The 17750-nt window shown below is 45.1% G+C and overlaps 1 long non-coding RNA gene across 1 annotated transcript; it reads right to left on the bottom strand.

Annotated features, from left to right (window-relative positions):
• Positions 1–13827: 13827 nt before the first annotated feature.
• On the bottom strand, positions 13828–17161 carry LOC310696183. Its single transcript, XR_014520462.1, has 2 exons — positions 17105–17161; positions 13828–14475 (listed from the first exon to the last, which is right to left on the bottom strand). It is a non-coding gene; the product is annotated as an uncharacterized lncRNA (long non-coding RNA).
• Between the last annotated feature and the right edge of the window lie 589 nt (positions 17162–17750).

Raw genomic sequence — 17750 nt, 5'->3', positions numbered from 1 at the left:
TGGAGTCTGCAACCTGAAGCGTATGTAACCTGAAGCGTCTGTAACCCGAGGGACCACTGTAGTGGCTGGAATAACTCCAGTGTTTTGTTTTGTTTTTTAAGAAGAAAAGGTTTCAGTACTTGCCATGCGTTTCAGGGGTACCAACCCAAATAAAAAATGGGGGCCCCAGGTGAACCCCACCCCACATAATCGATCACAAGACATGGCACCCGCACACCATTTGAATGGCAATGCCCATCAACTTGCGGGGCTAGCACTCAAATATTTTATTGAGGGGGGCAAAGGGACCTTGGCTTCTAGGAACTGGGTCTTATGATGAAGTTGTTACAGTGAGTGCTGCACTTTTAACATTGGGGGGGGTGGGAAGGTGTCAGTGCTCCTTGGGAATGTGGTGGATTCTCCTTCCTTGGAGGTTTTTAAGCAAGTCCAGTCCGAGGTTGATGGTGCGGTATGGAGGCTGTTCGTCAAAGCTGAAGTGGGGTCCAAGGCATAGGCGCCGACTCCATGGGGCTTGAGGGGGCTCGAGCCCCCTCAAAAAATTTTTTGGGGGGGCTCAGCCCCCCCAATAATCTCGGGCGGGCACCCTTCCAGCAGAGCGCCGCCGCCGTCCCCCGCCTCCTCCCCACCTGCTCCTTAGCCAGCCAGCCAGCCGCGCGCCCTAATCGGAGGCACTGCCGGAAATCCCGCGAGAACAGGGGAATCCCGACTGGCCACACCTCCCAGCCAGCCAATCGGCTGGCTGGGGGGCGTGGCTTGCCCTATTTAGGGCCGGAGCCACTTTATTTGCATATTGATGAGCTTATTTATTATTCATGAGCTTTCCCGGGCCCCCCCAATATTTTTTCTTTTTTTTTTTTTATAAAATTTTTATTGGTTTTACAACATTTTTAAGAAAAACAAACAAACACTAAAAAAGACAAACATACACGTATAATTTCAAACATATTTTCATAAACCTCTTTTCTTGGACTTCCCCATACCCCCCCTCTCTGCATCCCAATGTCCATAATTCAACTAGCAACTCCCAATTGTTACTTTCCAATCTCTATCATCTTAGTCCTCTTTTATAGTCTAACCTTATATCCCTGTACCCTTTTGCTTCTGGAAACCACAACATTTTAGCATTCATTAAGTTTATAGTAGTCCTTAAGGTAGCTTTTAAATTTTTTCCACTCCTCTTCCACCGTCTCTTTTCGTTGGTCACGGATTCTGCCTGTCATCTCGGCCAATGTCATATAGTCCATCACTTTCATCTGCCATTCTTCCACAGTGGGTAAATCTTGTGTCTTCCAATACTTTGCGATGAGTATTCTTGCTGCTGTTGTGGCATACATAAAAAAAGTTCTATCTTTCTTTGTCACCAATTGGCCGACAATGCCCAAGAGAAAGGCCTCTGGTTTTTTAGGGAAGGTACATTTAAGTACCTTTTTCATTTCATTGTAGATCATTTCCCAGAAGGCCTTAATCTTCGGGCATGTCCACCAAAGGTGATAAAAGGTACCTTCAGTCTCTTTACACTTCCAACATTTATTGTCGGGCAAATGATAGATTTTTGCCAGCTTGACTGGGGTCATGTACCACCTGTATACCATTTTCATAATGTTTTCCTTTAAGGCATTACATGCCGTAAATTTAATACCGGTGTTCCATAACCATTCCCAGTCAGCTGACATAATGTTGTGTCCAACATCCTGAGCCCACTTAATCATAGCCGATTTAACTGTTTCATCCTGTGTGTTCCATCTCAACAGCAAGTTGTACATTCTAGATAAATTCTTAGTATTGGGTTCTAACAGCTCGGTTTCTAATTTTGATTTTTCCACCTGGAAACCGATTTTCCTGTCCTGTTTAAAAAATTCCATTATTTGACGATATTGGAACCAATTTTCTACTTTGTGCTTCAATTTCTCCTGACTTTGTAGTTTGAACTTATCTCCATCCTGTTCTAAAATTTCCCAATACTTCGGCCATCCGACCTCCATATTGAGTTTCTTCACTGCTTTAGCCTCCACTGGTGAGACCCATCTAGGGGTTTTGTTTTCCAATAGATCTTTATATCTTATCCAAACATTAAACAATGCTTTTCTAACAATGTGATTTTTAAAGGCACTGTTAACTTTATCATACCAAAGATATGCATGCCAACCAAAAGCATTATTAAAACCTTCCAGATCCAAGATGTCCGTGTTCTCGAGGAGCATCCATTCTTTCAGCCAGCAAAAAGCTGCTGCCTCATAGTACAATTTTAGGTCCGGCAGGGCGAAACCCCCTCTTTCTTTAGCATCTGTCAATATCTTAAATTTAATTCGGGGCTTTTTGCCCTGCCAGACAAATTTCGAAATGTCTTTGTGCCACCTCTTAAAACATTCCATCTTGTCAAGAATCTGCAAGGTCTGAAACAAAAATAACATTCTAGGCAATACATTCATTTTGATTACTGCAATTCGGCCTAACATTGACAATTTCAAATTTGACCATATTTCTAGATCTTTTTTAATTTCTGACCAACATTTTTCATAGTTGTCCTTATACAAATTCACATTCTTAGATGTTAAGTAAACCCCTAGATATTTCACCTTCTTTACCACAGTCAAACCTGTTTCCTCTTGAAATTTCTCCTTTTCCATATCTGTTAAGTTTTTCCCTAAAACTTTGGTTTTTTGCTTGTTCAACTTAAATCCAGCTACCTGGCCAAACTGTTGTATTATTTCTAAAACCTTTTTCGTACTAGTGTTTGGCTCTTGCAAAGTCAATACTAGGTCATCTGCAAACGCTCTTAACTTATAATGTTTAGCTCCGACCTGCACACCCTTGACCTGCTGGTCATTTCTTATCATGTTCAGCAACACCTCCAGAACTGAAATAAAAAGTAATGGGGAAATTGGGCACCCCTGTCGTGTTCCTTTTTCTATCTTAAGTTCCTCAGTCACAACATTGTTTACAATCAGTTTAGCTTTTTGTTCAGAATATATTGCAGCCATACCATTCTCAAAACCCTGGCCTACCCCCATCCCATGAAGATTCTTCCTCATAAAACTCCAAGAAATATTGTCAAAGGCTTTCTCCGCGTCCACAAAAATCAATACTGCTTTAGTGTTTATATTCACCTCTAGCTTTTCCAGAATGTCTATTACATTCCTTACATTGTCTGCCAGGTGTCTTTTAGGGAGAAAACCTGCTTGGTCTTTATTTGCATATTCATGAGCTTATTTATTATTCATGAGCTTTCCCGGGCCCCCCCAATATTTTTTCTAAGTCCACGTCCCTGGTCCAAGGCAGGGAGTCGGGTGGGGTCAGGAACTCTGGCAGAAGAGCAGGACAGGGTGAAGGCAGGAACAGGCTAGCAACAACATTGCTCCCGCAACCTGGGACTGGGGCTGGCTGGCTTTTATCTGCCCCGAGGCATAGGGCGGCCCCGGTCCACAGGTGACTCGCCTCTTCTGGCCTGGAGGCGAGCACTCCTCCTGCGGGAACTTAGTTCCCTCCGCCTCTCTGCCCTGAGCCTCTGCAGCTCAGGAGAGGCTGGAGGGTTACCGGACCCAGAGGCAACCTCAGCTTCCCCTAATGGGGCCGAGAGTGGAGCACCTGCAGGCAATGGGTCCTCCATCGCCTCAGGGGCCAGAGCCGACTCAACTGGTGCCTGCACCTGAGGATCCAGCACAGGTGAGGACCCTTCAGGCTCAGGCCCCAGCCCCAGCCCCGGCCCCGGCTCAGCTGGTTCTGAAGGCGGGGACTCCTGTGCAGGCTGGGATTCCTCAGGTTCAGCCTCTGAGTCCGAATCCCAGGCCCTCTCAGCCCTACTATTCTGTGATTCTATGAAGCCCAGCTTTCGTTAAGTAAAACGCAGCCTACACATTATTTAACACCACTTAGCTTTTATATAGCACTCTGAGCACACAAAACCCTCTACCTGGTGTCACAAAAGTTGGCTGCTGTCCCCACTCTCTCCCGAGTGTCAGGAAGATTCCAGGGGGTTCCAGGCACTCACCCACAGTCTATGTTCCTTTGGAGAATTGAGATACGATACGATAATCTTTATTGTCATTGTCCCATACAGAACAACAAAATTGGAAAAATCTACATCAGACTTTCAAAAACCAACAAGCCTGCTATCCCAGCTATCCCAGCCTGGTTAGCCCCCTAAAAACTCTGATACCCCATAATTAAATACAATGTACTCCCATAGAGACTACCTTACACTGCGTTTAAAACCAAAATCACATTTGGATAGAAACTGTTTCTCAGGCGACTAGTCCTAGTCTTTATAACCCTGTACCTTCTTCCAGAAGGCAGAAGCTGAAAGAGATGCGGTGGAGACTGTCATAGCTTTAAGAAATTTGAATTATCCACACCCTCAGTCTGCATGGAAGGAGTCCAGCTGTCACAGCATGGTCATCTCAAAGAGAGCTTGTTCCTGACAGCAGTGCAGCCATGGAGTCAAAGACTTCAGCCAGCCTGCCCAAGATGGACACCTCCCTTTTCTTCTTCCGGGCACACCTTGCACAAGACTCTCTTTTCCTGTCACTTCACACCCAGTCACCCTGGCAACCTTCTGTCTGCCCAGGCCCAAGAATTCCTCTCAGATGTGCCATCAACACCTTTGGCCATGTAAATGGCACTAACCTAGGACCTAGGTGAAGTCCTTGTTTGGAAAGAAAGCTTAGCTTGTATTTTTCCACTGGCCTGAAATCTTCCCAGTACTACAAATAATCTTTCAGTACTACAAATAATCAAAACTATACCATTTATTAATTTCTAGGGTTTAGTGGGGTCCCACCCCACAAATCCATAACTGTACTTTATATCAAACATCTTTACAGCCACTATGTAAAAGATGTCAGTATTATGTCTTCCACATTGCTAATGGAGGGATGAGAGAATAGCAGCTTATCTAAAGCTACTAAACACATGGTTAAGAGAAGATTTGAACCCACGACTTCCTGGTTTTGCCACTTTAATACAGCAGCTCTACAGTGATCCTCACCTTAAAATAGCTTTTGCAATCCTTCTTTTTCCACAGCTGCCCTCCCAATGCCCTGATAAAGTTCTCTAAGTATATTTTTATAATTCATAACTGCTAGTTAATTTTGTTATGTGATCAGTGATGCCTCTTAATGGTGTTTTCAAGAGCAATTAATAGTATTCACTCAAGATGAAGGATGGAGGATAAATTCTGTTCAGTTATCATTTAAAGCTGACTCTTATCAACTTTGCACTTTATGAAACAAAATGGGAACTAAAACACAGCTATCTTTTAAAATTTGTGCTTTGCCAATTTTTGCAAGGCAGTTCTCCAATCAAACATTTTTTTACAAAAATGTGTGTGTTAGGGGAAAGTGTGCATAAGAATGAATGTATTAGTGAACACAGTGTAACAAATTGAATCATACTGAGAGAAATTGCTTGCAAAAATGTGTGTATTAGTCAAAATTGCATAAGAAAAATGTGTATTGGAAGAAATTTAATGCTGAAGAGATTTCCCCCCAGATTTTTTTAAAAGAGCAAATTGCTGCAGCAACGCAGAGAACCAAATTTAAGATGGGAAAAAGAAGAAACCGAGAGAACCAAAACAGACAGACCCTTCCATCCCTTCTCCAGAACAAATAACCCCATTTCTTTTCCGCCCTTCGTTTCTAGTTTCTGTGATTTAAATATCAGCGCAGTGACCTCAACCTTTTCCCTCTTGTTCTTGAATCCTTCTCTTCTCTTGCTCCTTTGTAATCCTCTCCCCGTGGCATTCACCAGCTGCTCTTGTAATATTTAAAACTCTTTTGTGTTTTGTGTACTTTCCGTTGTCTTTAACAACCTATTGCTGTTCACATAAATAGGGTCTCATTTATCCCCAAGGTGATGTGTGTGTGTGCTCTTGAAATTCCTCATCAAATTTGATTACTTGCTGGATCGCCCATTAGCAAGTCACTTTATATGTGCCTATGTATTTCATCAACGAGGCAGAGGTGCCGCCTCTCCACATCTGGATCAGGTGCTGCGATACCTGCAGGCCGTTTCACACATTACACAGCAATAGGCGTGCCAACTCTAGGGGGCCAAAGGTACCTTGCCCCCTCCATATTTGTTTTAAGCAGGCGGGGCCGCCCCCTCAATCTTGAGATGGCCCTGCGTGCATCACACATGCATGACACATGTATGTGCACGATGCTCAATGCATGTCGCAAGTCCAGTAGCCAGCTCCTTCAGAGCGCTCGGCCTCCTCCGTTGCGTGGGCGTTGTCACATGCACACAGTGCATGACATGCACCAGGGTCCCCCATCTTGGGGGCCACCTGACACCTATGCACAGCAATAAACCAGAGTGTCAGGCTTCCGGGAATTCGATCCCCCTCCTTCATGGCAGGCTGCCAGTAATGGAAAGACAATGTTTTTTTATTCAATATTCAGAGAGAGACGTAGAAATGCCGTCTCTCGGATAATGGTGTTTGTTAAGTTGTGGGTGAACATATCAGACGACACAGCGATTCTTCAAACAGCTCTTGTTTATTCACAGGCAAGAACAGAACTAAGCTGAAGGGTTCAGCCAGCCTGCTTATATAGAGCTCCACTATAGCGCAACAGTAACCATTTTCTGTAACTATCCAATCACTGAACGTCAATTTCAATCCCTTATTTGCATATGTGGACCTGAGTGAAAACTATCTACAGTATCCCCCTGCTGGCCCAGGGTGAGAACTTCAGTACATAACAGTGTTGCTTCGAGTAAAGTCCTACCCCCTCTGTCTCTCCTATTATACGTCATCCCTATGTTGGCTGATCTGTGCTTCCTCCCTCTGAGCTTTCTATTCTCCTACTTTCAATGCCCGCCGAGTTCGGGGGCAGGGGGGGAGTGTCTGGAATGCTTTCTAAAGACACTGCGCCTGTCAGCTGTCTCTCCCCTGGCGCTTCCTCTTATTACTGCTGCTCTTCCAATATTTCCCAGCTTCTCCCCTCTACAGCCTCTGAACTGCCTCTGCAAACCACTGTCTCCTTCTTCTCTGAGAAGTGGGGGGGGGGGCGGGCGGTCCCCACCATTCCTCCTCAGTCCAGTCCCTGACACAGAGCTACAGTCAAACCTCGGGTTGAAGTAGCTTCGGGATGAATATTTTTGGGTTGCGTTCCACGGCGACCCGGAAGTAATGAAGCGTGTTACTTCTGGATTTCACTGCTCGTGCATGCGCAGACACTAAAAATGACGTCATGCGCATGCGCAGAAGCGGCAAAATGTGACCCGCAGACGCGCATTTGCGTCTTACGTTTACTTCAGGATGCAAACGGGGCTCCGGAATGGATCCCGTTTATATCCAGAGGTACCACTGTATTTAGGAACCTAAGAAACTGCATTATACAGGATCTGAGCATTGGTCTGACTCTAGTTCAGTGTTGTCTTTGCTGACTGGCATTGGTTTTTCTGGTTTTCAGGCAGGAATCGTTCCCAGCTGTACCTGGAGACAACTTTGGACTTTTGCATGATAAGCTATCTCACCTTTCACCCTTGGAGCTATGGATGGCATACATTGAAATGGGGAAACTGTGGCCCTCCAGGTGTGGTTCGCCATCATGACCAGTGGCCAGGGATGATGTGATTTGTAGTCCAAAAGCATCTGGAAGGCCACAGGGTTCCCCTTCCTTGGTGTACAGGATTCTTCCCCCACCATTTAATCCACACAACAATCCTGGGGGTAATATAGACTGAGAGATATTAGTGGCTGGCCCAAGGTCACCCAGAGAGCTTCATGGCCAAGTGGATCTAGATTTGAATCTGGACCTCAGTGCTAAAATTTAGGCTGGAAGCTCCATGGACCTGGATCTGTTCCCTTTTACTTAAGTTGCTCTATAAACCATCATATCCATCAGGAGCTGAGAGTTGTACTCCAAAACAACCAGATGACACCAGGCTGGGGAAAGCTGATGTACCATGAAAGCTTAGCGAAATTATTAATGGGTAGTAAAAGCAAGTCTATTTAACAAAGCCACAATTACAGTGGTGCCCCGCAAGACGAATGCCTCGCAAGACGGAAAACCCGCTAGACGAAAGGGTTTTCCGTTTTGGAGGTGCTTCGCAAAACGAATTTCCTATGGGCTTGCTTCTCAATATGAAAATGTCTTGCGAGTTCCTGCGGGGTTTTTTTCCTCCCCCCCCCTTTTCCCAAGCCGCTAAGCCGCTTATCAGCTGATCCTAAGCCGCCTAACAGCTGATCCGCTAAGCCGCTTATCAGCTGATCCGCTAAGCCGCTAAACCGCGTATCAGCTGATCCGCTAAGCCCGCTAAGCCGCTAATAGCGCTAATCTGCTAAGCCGCTAATGGGCTTGCTTCGCAAGACGAAAAAACCGCAAGACGAAGAGACTCGCGGAACGGATTCTTTTCGTCTTGCGAGGCACCACTGTATGTAGCACTGTCCAGATAAGCTCACATTTATGGATATGTGTAAAACTCTATTCTAAAGAGTTTTTATAGGTGATATTGTTTTTTTTAGGGGGCCCTTAGCAGACCCTCCAAGTGTCCCTGAGATTAGTGACCCCCGGGGAATTCCACCAGCCATGGACCAGTGGCTCGCTGATCAAAGGGAGCCTCACTTTTACCTGCCTTTGGGCAACTAGATACAGGGTTGGAATGGTAAGTTATGGGCTGTTGCAGCGGCGAGAGACAAAGCTTCTGATCTAAAATAGCATCAGGTGTCTCGCGACAATGGCAGTGATCAAAACATCCCCCATGATGTGAAAAAGAACTCACATACAATGAGAAAAAGGTGATTGTGATAACCCCAACATTTCCCTTGTTGTTAAGGTACCAAAATTAACAATTCAAATGGAGATGAGGCATGCAGATAGAAAGGTGCAGAGAAAGTGAAAGAGAAAAAGAAATGGGTTTCATCAGTTTATAAATGATGCAGTATTCTTGTGCATGAGTGACAGTCCCACCAAGTGGGTTACCCAATGGGAAAGAGCAGGTGAGGGGATGGGGGGGGGGAATCATTCTATAGCAGATACACCGAATGATTTGTCAAACAGGTAGGAAGGGAACCAACGGAGAGGGATGTGAAAGAAAGGGGGGAAAGCCATCATACTGGAAAAAAGAGATAACTAACGCGCGCGCGCACACACACACACACACACACACACACACACACAATGTGAAATTAGATGCAAGCAAGCACTTAACAAGGCTAGAAAAGCCTGCCTTGGTAAAATGGCCAGAAATAAACCAAATCACATTCAGAATGTTGTTGTTGTTTAGTTGTTTAGTCGTGTCCAACTCTTCGTGACCCCCTGGACCAGAGCACGCCAGGCACTCCTGTCTTCCACTGCCTCCCGCAGTTTGGTCAAACTCATGCTGGTAGCTTCGGAGAACATTATCCAACCATCTCGTCCTCTGTCGTCCCCTTCTCCTTGTGCTCTCCATCTTTCCCAATATCAGGGTCTTTTCCAGGGAGTCTTCTCTTCTCATGAGGTGGCCAAAGTATTGGAGCCTCAGCTTCAGGATCTGTCCTTCCAGTGAGCACTCAGGGCTGATTTCCTTCAGAATGGAGAGGTTTGATCTTCTTGCAGTCCATGGGACTCTCAAGAGTCTCCTCCAGCACCATAATTCAAAAGCATCCATTCTTCGGCGATCAGCCTTCTTTATGGTCCAGCTATAAATATGCTCAAATACAGCATGTTTGCTAGGATGAGATTGTCTTAATATTAGACACTTGTTTTTCAATTTCAGAAAACATGGGTTGAAGTGTGTGTGTGTGGGGGGGGGGGGGAAAGACTGAATAATGAGTGTTGTAGGGCTATACCAGGTTTCATAAACCTCAGACAGAAGTTAGCGATTTCCACAGAGCAACTTCTCCCCGCCCCTTCCGGGCAACACTTAAGGTGGTGTGAATATTCACTTTTGCAAGTGATTTCCCAGTGGATGCTGTTTCTTCTTCCTCTGTGCCAGTGTGTCCCCTCAATCTTCCTCCTGCCTGAATAAGTATCATAGGTGATCCCACCTTGTTTGGATCAGAAAGGTTGGGCTGTAAATGGGCTGTTGGTGGGGGGGGGGGCTGCAAAAATTAATGCTTGAACGAGGAGCATCAATCTCACAATAAGCACCAGTCTGAAAGGACCCATAGTGAAAAGAATGATGCCAGAACACCTTATCTGGTAGGTTGTCATCACTGGACACCAGTAAATAAAAGTATGTGAGTCAATACCACCAAACACATTTGATTTTGTTGTAGAAAAATTGGGGGTTGGCTTTTGATGCCCAACTCCCCAAGGGACTCTGAGTCCCATAAGTCCATGATTGGTCAGAGAAGGATGGATGGAGGCCGGATCCAGTGAAAGCAAGGCAGATCTTTATTTTTCTGTTGCAACAGAGTTCTGTCCCTCCCCACTTGAAAGGGGGTAAGAGAAACCCAGAACAAAGGTGTGCAAGACCCTTTAAATACTTTAGACATTGCCCTACCCCTAGCCAAAAAGGTAAAGGGACCCCTGACCATTAGGTCCAGTCGTGGCTGACTCTGGGGTTGTGGCACTCATCTCGCTTTATTGGCCGAGGGAGCTGGCGTACAGCTTCCGGGTCATGTGGCCAGCATGACTAAGCCGCTTCTGGTGAACCAGAGCAGCGCACGGAAATGCCGTTTACTTCCTGCTGGAGCAGTACCTATTTATCTACTTGCACTTTGACGTGCTTTTGAACTGCTAGGTTGGCAGGAGCAGGGACCGAGCAGTGGGAGCTCACCCCATCGTGGGGATTCGAACTGCCAACCTTCTGATTGGCAAATCCTAGGCTCTGTGGTTTAACCCACAGCGCCACCCACGTCTCATCTCCCCTAGCCAAAGACCACCCTAAAAACATCATACATAAGGAGGTGGTCTACAACAACAAAAAAAGGGTGAAGGATTGGTTTTCTGTGGAGTGTGTGTCTGCTATGTGTGTGCCCCCTAAAATGTTATAACAGCTTCATGGCATCAGCAATGAAGGACAAGGGCAGAGGATGGAGCCAAACTAGAATTGGTTGGCTGCACCTCTCATTTGCTGTATCATTGATTCTGGCTCCTCCAACCATCAAGCTCCCTGACTTTCACCCCATCGATTCCAGTAGGCAGCAGCCACCAATGAATTTGGGAGATCCCACCCCTGATCTCCTACAGTATGATGATGGAGAAGAAAAAAAACCATGAGCAAGCTTGTGATGGTACTAGAGGTAACATTGCAATGTCATTATTATTAATGTGTTGAAAAGCTAATCAGTATTTATGATGTACACCACATTTTATTAGCGCTTGTCCTTTCTCATTACTACAAATGATGACCCAAATATTGAAACAGTGTATTGCCAGACATAAAACCAATTTATTTTAAGAGCAGCATGTGCTTACCCCATAAAGCCATAAGCATTCGGGAACACTATTTCGTACAGAGTTGAACCTCTCTCTTGTCTCAACGTTATTATCACTACATAAAATTATATTGAATAGCGACTGGGGATTTACTACAGGGTGAGGCATACACCTTTCCCCCCTAAAATTTATGCCACTGTTTGGAAAATATTTATGGATTTGTCCCAGGAAGAAAACAACACTATGCTATGTTTGCTTGCCACTGGCTGCTATACCAAAGTCTAGATTGGAAAGGTTTCTCCAGCTTAATGTCCATGGAGGTCTAGTACTGATGGAACCTAAGAGGGCAAGCGATACAACAGGAGACTGACCAGGCAATGGACCATCATTTATCTCAAGCTTCCCCAATCCAGGTGACTCATACTGTGAATGTATCACAGGAGCTGATGTTGAACACCTCTTTTCCTTTTATAACCAAGGAAGGTCCTAAATCTGTGTTCACACAGTCCTGGGTTTCTCATTAGCCTTTGTTCCAGGTCATAAGGCTTCTGTTAGGAATCTGTTGGAGGTCACAATACTGTTGAAGGTCACAAAGGTAATGCCCACTGCTTCCAGTAACTCTTCTCATTGTGATACTTTGGTGGATAAGTTGAGAGTTTTTTTTGGAAAACGAACACCCCCCCCTTTGTATTAATGTAACATTTTAATATGTAACTGTGTATTCTTGTAATCAGGACACGGGTGGCGCTGTGGTCTAAACCACTGAGCCTAGGACTTGCCGATCGGAAGGTCGGCAGTTCGAATCCCCGCAACAGGGTGAGCTCCCGTTGCTCAGTCCCAGCTCCTGCCAACCTGGCAGTTCGAAAGCATGCCAGTGCAAGTAGATAAATAGGTACCGTTCCGGCGGGAAGGTAAACGGCGTTTCCGTGTGCTGCTCTGGTTCGCCAGAAGCAGCTTAGTCATACTGGCCACATGACCCAGAAAAACTGTCTGTGGACAAACGCCGGCTCCCTTGGCCAGTAAATCGAGATGAGCGCCGCAACCCCAGAATCGTTTGCGACTGGACTTAACTGTCAGGGGTCCTTTACCTTTACCTTTTTATTTTTGTAATATCTTGTTGACATTGTCTGTTGTTGCTTTAGTTTTTTTGTGCACCACGCACCACACAGAGGTATTTTTAAAATATTAAGTAGTATAGAAATTAAATAACCAACCAACCAACCACATTTGTCCCAACTCATCAGGTGAGGATTTACATCAAGACTTTATATCCTGCATTCTTAAGGGTTGCTTAAATAAATCTCTTGCAATCCCTGGGATTTTGTTCAACAAAAGCCTCCAGCAAATTTAATTTTATTTATTTATAAGATGTATTGCCAGCATTCGAAACTCCCATTGTTCTAGGCGCGCTTTGCGACAGGGAATTTCATTAATGTGAGCAGTTTCTGAGCTCTGGGAGCAGTACTGCGCCTAAGATTTCAGATTAAAACTGCAGAGTGGTAGGAAAGGAGGAGCTTTTTCTGCCTCTCCACTTCCAGCTACTCTCTGAAGACTGGAGACAAGACCCTCTTAAGAATATTAGGGGGGTGGGCAGGGGAAGTATGTCTTCGTTTTTTGCAGTCTTCAGATGAGGACTAGACCATGTGAAAAGCGAATATAAGATTTTAGCCGCCGTTCATTCATTTGCAGCTTTGTATTCTTGTTATAAAAAAAGCATGCCTAGACATTCCATTGTTGCACTCATAACCTAGGTTTAAGGTGCCATTTAGATCTTGACTTTCATATCTCAGTTTCTAACACTGTGTATTACCTTCTGTTCCCCATGAGGTCCCACAATGGGTTAGAAAAAATGGAAAACACGGTCTTGAAACAGATAAAAATTGCTACCATTTTAAAACACATAAAACCATTTCCAAAATGGAACAGAGCAATTTGTACAGGGGTCTGACATGGAATTTAAGGTTAAAGGGGTAAAGGGGACTCCTGACCATTAGGTCCAGTCGTGGCCGACTCTGGGGTTGCGGCGCTCATCTCACTTTACTGGCTGAGGGAGCCGGCGTACAGCTTCCGGGTCATGTGGCCAGCATGACTAAGCCGCTTCTGGCGAACCAGAGCAGCGCACGGAAACGCAGTTTACCTTCCCGCCGGAGCAGTACCTATTTATCTACTTGCACTTTGATGTGCTTTTGAACTGCTAGGTTGGCAGGAGCAGGGACCGAGCAACGGGAGCTCACCTCGTTGCGGGGATTCGAACCGCAGACCTTCTGATCAGCGAGTCCTAGGCTCTGTGGTTTAACCCACAGCGCCACCCGTGAAAGGGTAGAGCCCAATGAACACTGAAGTGGGGGAGAGAGGTGCTAAAAGGAAAAACACAATTTAACACCTGCTCTGCCTTTTGGTACACTTCAGACCTTCTGATCAGCGAGTCCTAGGCTCTGTGGTTTAACCCACAGCGCCACCCGCGTTGTGGGTTAAAGTGGTTCAAAGTGGAATTTACAAAACATCAATAAATTAAGCTTACTCAACGTCCCCACATTTTATTAATAAAATGTACCAATCCTTTTCACCTAGAAGGCACCCAAAGCAATTCCTAGTTTTGCTACACGGAGCTTGGCTGCCTCAATCAAAATATTTTGTAAATAGCAAAGGTATCATCCATTCAATGGTGGGGGCGAGGAGGAGAGACAAAAACAAAAAACGAAGGCACCCACTGAGGCATCATTCCAGTGGTGACACTTGTCTCCTTGCTTGACTGCTCATGAAATTTCATGGAAGAGTAGATGCTCCCCCCCCCCCGCTTTCCTGTGGCACATGGAGTCAGTTTGGTGAGAGCAGTCACAGAGAGTGAATTCTGTCATTCAGACAATGAGAGACTGGCAGCACGCTGGCGATGGAGGCAATGTTCTTTTGCTTTTCATGTGCTTTGACACCAGTTAAATGTCTGCGGATGATGTTTAAGGCAAAAACTGTCCTCGCAGCTTGAGAATGTGCCCTGAAAGTAATGCCGCCTGGTCTGTATCTATATGCACGCAAACAACGTCGTTTCAGAGTTCAGTGGGGAGGCAGGGGGAGGTGATGGGGAGGTCAGGATTCATAGAATTGTAGAGTTGGAAGAGATCCTGAGGATCATCTAGTCCTCCAACATTTCTCCAATGAAAATAGAGATGTCCTGTTTAATAATAATAATAATAATAATAATAATAATAATAATAATAATAATAATAATTTTATTATTTATACCTAGCCCATCTGACTGGGTTGCCCCAGCCACTCTGGGTGGCTTCCAACATATATAAATACATAATAAAACATTAAAAAACCCCTTTCCCTATACAGGGCTGTCTTCTAAAGGTTGCATACTTATCTCCTTGGCTTGGGGCATATAACTCCATACCCTCCAACATTTCTCCAGTGAAAAGAGGGGTGTCCTAAGGAAAAGCTGGACATTCTGGGATCAAATCAGAAACTGGGAGGGTTGTACCTGGAAAATAGGGACACTTGGAGGTTCTGGGTTTTAGCTTCCATTTTGGGGTCTCCAGGAAAAGTGTACCAAAATGCAGAGCAGGCTGCTTTTCATCTGGTGTTAAATTATGTTTTTCCTTTCAGCACCTCTCTCCCCCACTTCAGTGTTCATTGGGCTCTACCCTTTCGCAGGTAGCGCTGTGGGTTAAACCACAGAGCCTAGGACTTGCCAATCAGAAGGTCAGCGGTTCGAATCCCCGCGACGGGGTGAGCTCCCGTTGCTCGGTCCCTACTCCTGCCAACCTAGCAGTTCGAAAGCACGTCAAAGTGCAAGTAGATAAATAGGTACCGCTCCTGCGGCAAGGTAAACGGTGTTTCCGTGCGCTGCTCTGGTTCGCCAGAAGCAGCTTAGTCATGCTGGCCACATGACCCGGAAGCTGTATGCCGGCTCCCTCGGCCAATAAAGCGAGATGAGTGCTGCAACCCCAGAGTCAGTCACGAATGGACCTAATGGTCAGGGGTCCCTTTACCTTTACCCTTTCATGAGACCCTCTTGCTGGACCTCTCATCAGTTTTTGATACCACCAGCCATGGTATACTTCAGGTCCAAGTCCATGGGTTGGGGCACTGTTTTGCAGTGGTCCCACTGCTATCTGCCGGAATTGATTTTAGAGAGTTGCCTTGCTCCCCAGGCAGCTATGCTTTGCAGTGCTGCAAGACAACAGTTTTGTCCCTGTTGCTACTTAACATCTATATGAAGCTGTTGGCCATTAGGAAATTTGCAGGGCATCAGCATCAGTACACCGGTAATGCCCAACTCCTTTCCTCAATATCATCTGAATCAGGTGTCGATGTGCAAGTTCTGAGTCAGTGCTCAGATGCTGTGATGGGCTGCATGGTGGCCAATGAGCTGAAGCTGAATCCCAATAAGGGGGATAAGGGGGTGGCACCTCTAATGTTTACAAAGCCCTATGGGGTTGGAATAACCAGGGAGAAGAGTCGGTGGAAGAAGATTGGAAAAAATTTAAAGACTATTTACAGAAACACTGTAAAATTAATGAACGTTAGAAGGATGCTGGAATGAAGTTATATGGCTTTAGTAGAAATGTTATAAAGAATTAAGTAAAAATAGACTGTTAATGGGCCAAAGGGAAAAAAAATAAGGTTAGATTGTGTTAAGATAAACTATAGGACAAAAACTGGGAAAGATGGAAAGGATTTGCTGAAATAGCTAATTGAACTAGAATACAAAAAAGGGAGGTGTGAGGAGGTCGTCGAAACAAGTAAATGAAAGACAAGATATGAAAATATTGGATGTGTTTTTAATTGTTTCTGTCTTTGTTTTTGTTTTGTTAAGATAAGCAGTGTTTTTCTTTTTTGCGTTTTTTGTATTGTATTGTATTGTATTGCTTTGTTTAACTCTTTTTTCTTCTTTTTGTAATTATTAAATTCTTAATAAATATTATTATTTTTTTTTAAAAAAGGAATAACCTCTTTTTCCTTGCTTTGACTTCCTCCCATTCTTGGAAGCTATCCGTAAATTTACTGGCAATTCATGTTGGTTTTTTTACAAGTGATTTTGAAATGCAGGCTGAAATCACCATTTTAATAGACCACAAATCTAAATGTTGGTTTTATAATATACATTACAGACTCACGAAATTTCAGTGGTGAGGTGGAAGAAGATCTCCAGCTATTCCCTTGTCCATTATCCTTCTCCTGCCCTTGCCTTCTCTCATTTTTACTGCTTTCCCTTTCCTCCTCCTCACTACTAACATCTTCCTCCATCATCAATATGAGCTATGTAACAGGTAGTAGATACGGTATGGTACCCTCCAGTTATTATTGGAGTACAATTCCCATCATCCCTGACCATCGGCCATCCCGGCTGGGACTGATGGGAGATATGGTCCAACAACATCTGGAGGCACCACACTGGCTACCCATGAGCTCAGTGGCATAGCGTGGGGGGTGCAGGGGGGGCCGGCCGCACCGGGCGCAACATCTGGGGGTTAGGGGGCGCAAATCCACGGGTTAGGGGGCGCAAATTACTTGCCTTGCCCCGGGTGCTGACATCCCACGCTACGCCACTGCATGAGCTACAACAAATTATCTTTAAAATTAGAACAGGTATACCAAAAATAACAAGAGTATACAATAGTGCAGATTACCCTAGAAAGCATCCATGATCTGGTTTGCAGACCACAACATGGTCGCCAGAGTAATTCTGGAGGCATTCTGCAGCCACCACATTGAAACTGGCCATGCTCAGAATGACCCTTACTTCCTTCCCTCCCTACTCTGCTCGCTCTATATCCTCAAGTAAATACTCTTACATAATCCTGCCAATAATGAAGACAGAACAATCCATATATCCTCAGTAATGAAGCAGCAGAACCTGTATTGTGGAATGTTCTGAGCACCACCATCTCCATAGATACAATGAAGGCAACGGAATGGAGTATTATCATATTGTCCTTTGAAAACTGCTGGTGGCAGCTGCTGAATCCTAGCCAAAGGGGAATTTAGAAAGAGCAGATATAATAGTGTTACGAAAGTCAGGCGTCACCTCCACTCTCTGCCAAGCTGCAGCAAGATTTCAGGGGTCCCAGGCACTCACTCAGGGTCTGTGTTCCTTTGGAGAATTGAGACACGGCGGAGACTGTCATAGCTTTAAGAAGTATGGTTCTGAAATATACTCAGAGTCGAGAGTGGATTTCATGCTCTTTATCCAGCTCATAGTGGCGAGGAGGAATGGAAGTTCCCCCAGAATGTCTGCCTTATATACATTATTTACACAATGGGCCCCACGTGATTGGCTAATTCTGGGATTCTCCTGTAGGCCAATCAGGTTGCGGATTCCCTTCCACCTGGAGCTGGATTGGGTGGCTCCTGTGGACCAATCAGACTGCTGCATTCTGAATCCTATCGTTCTAGGACCAATCAGACTGCTGCATTCTGAATCCTATTGTTCCAGGACCA

The sequence above is a fragment of the Podarcis liolepis genome, assembly GCF_965112155.1.
Source record: "Podarcis liolepis genome assembly, chromosome: 17".
In the NCBI taxonomy this organism is placed as follows: Eukaryota; Metazoa; Chordata; class Lepidosauria; order Squamata; family Lacertidae; genus Podarcis; species Podarcis liolepis.
The sequence above is the reverse complement of the archived record's forward strand: the minus strand, read 5'-3'. Positions and strand labels throughout refer to the sequence as shown.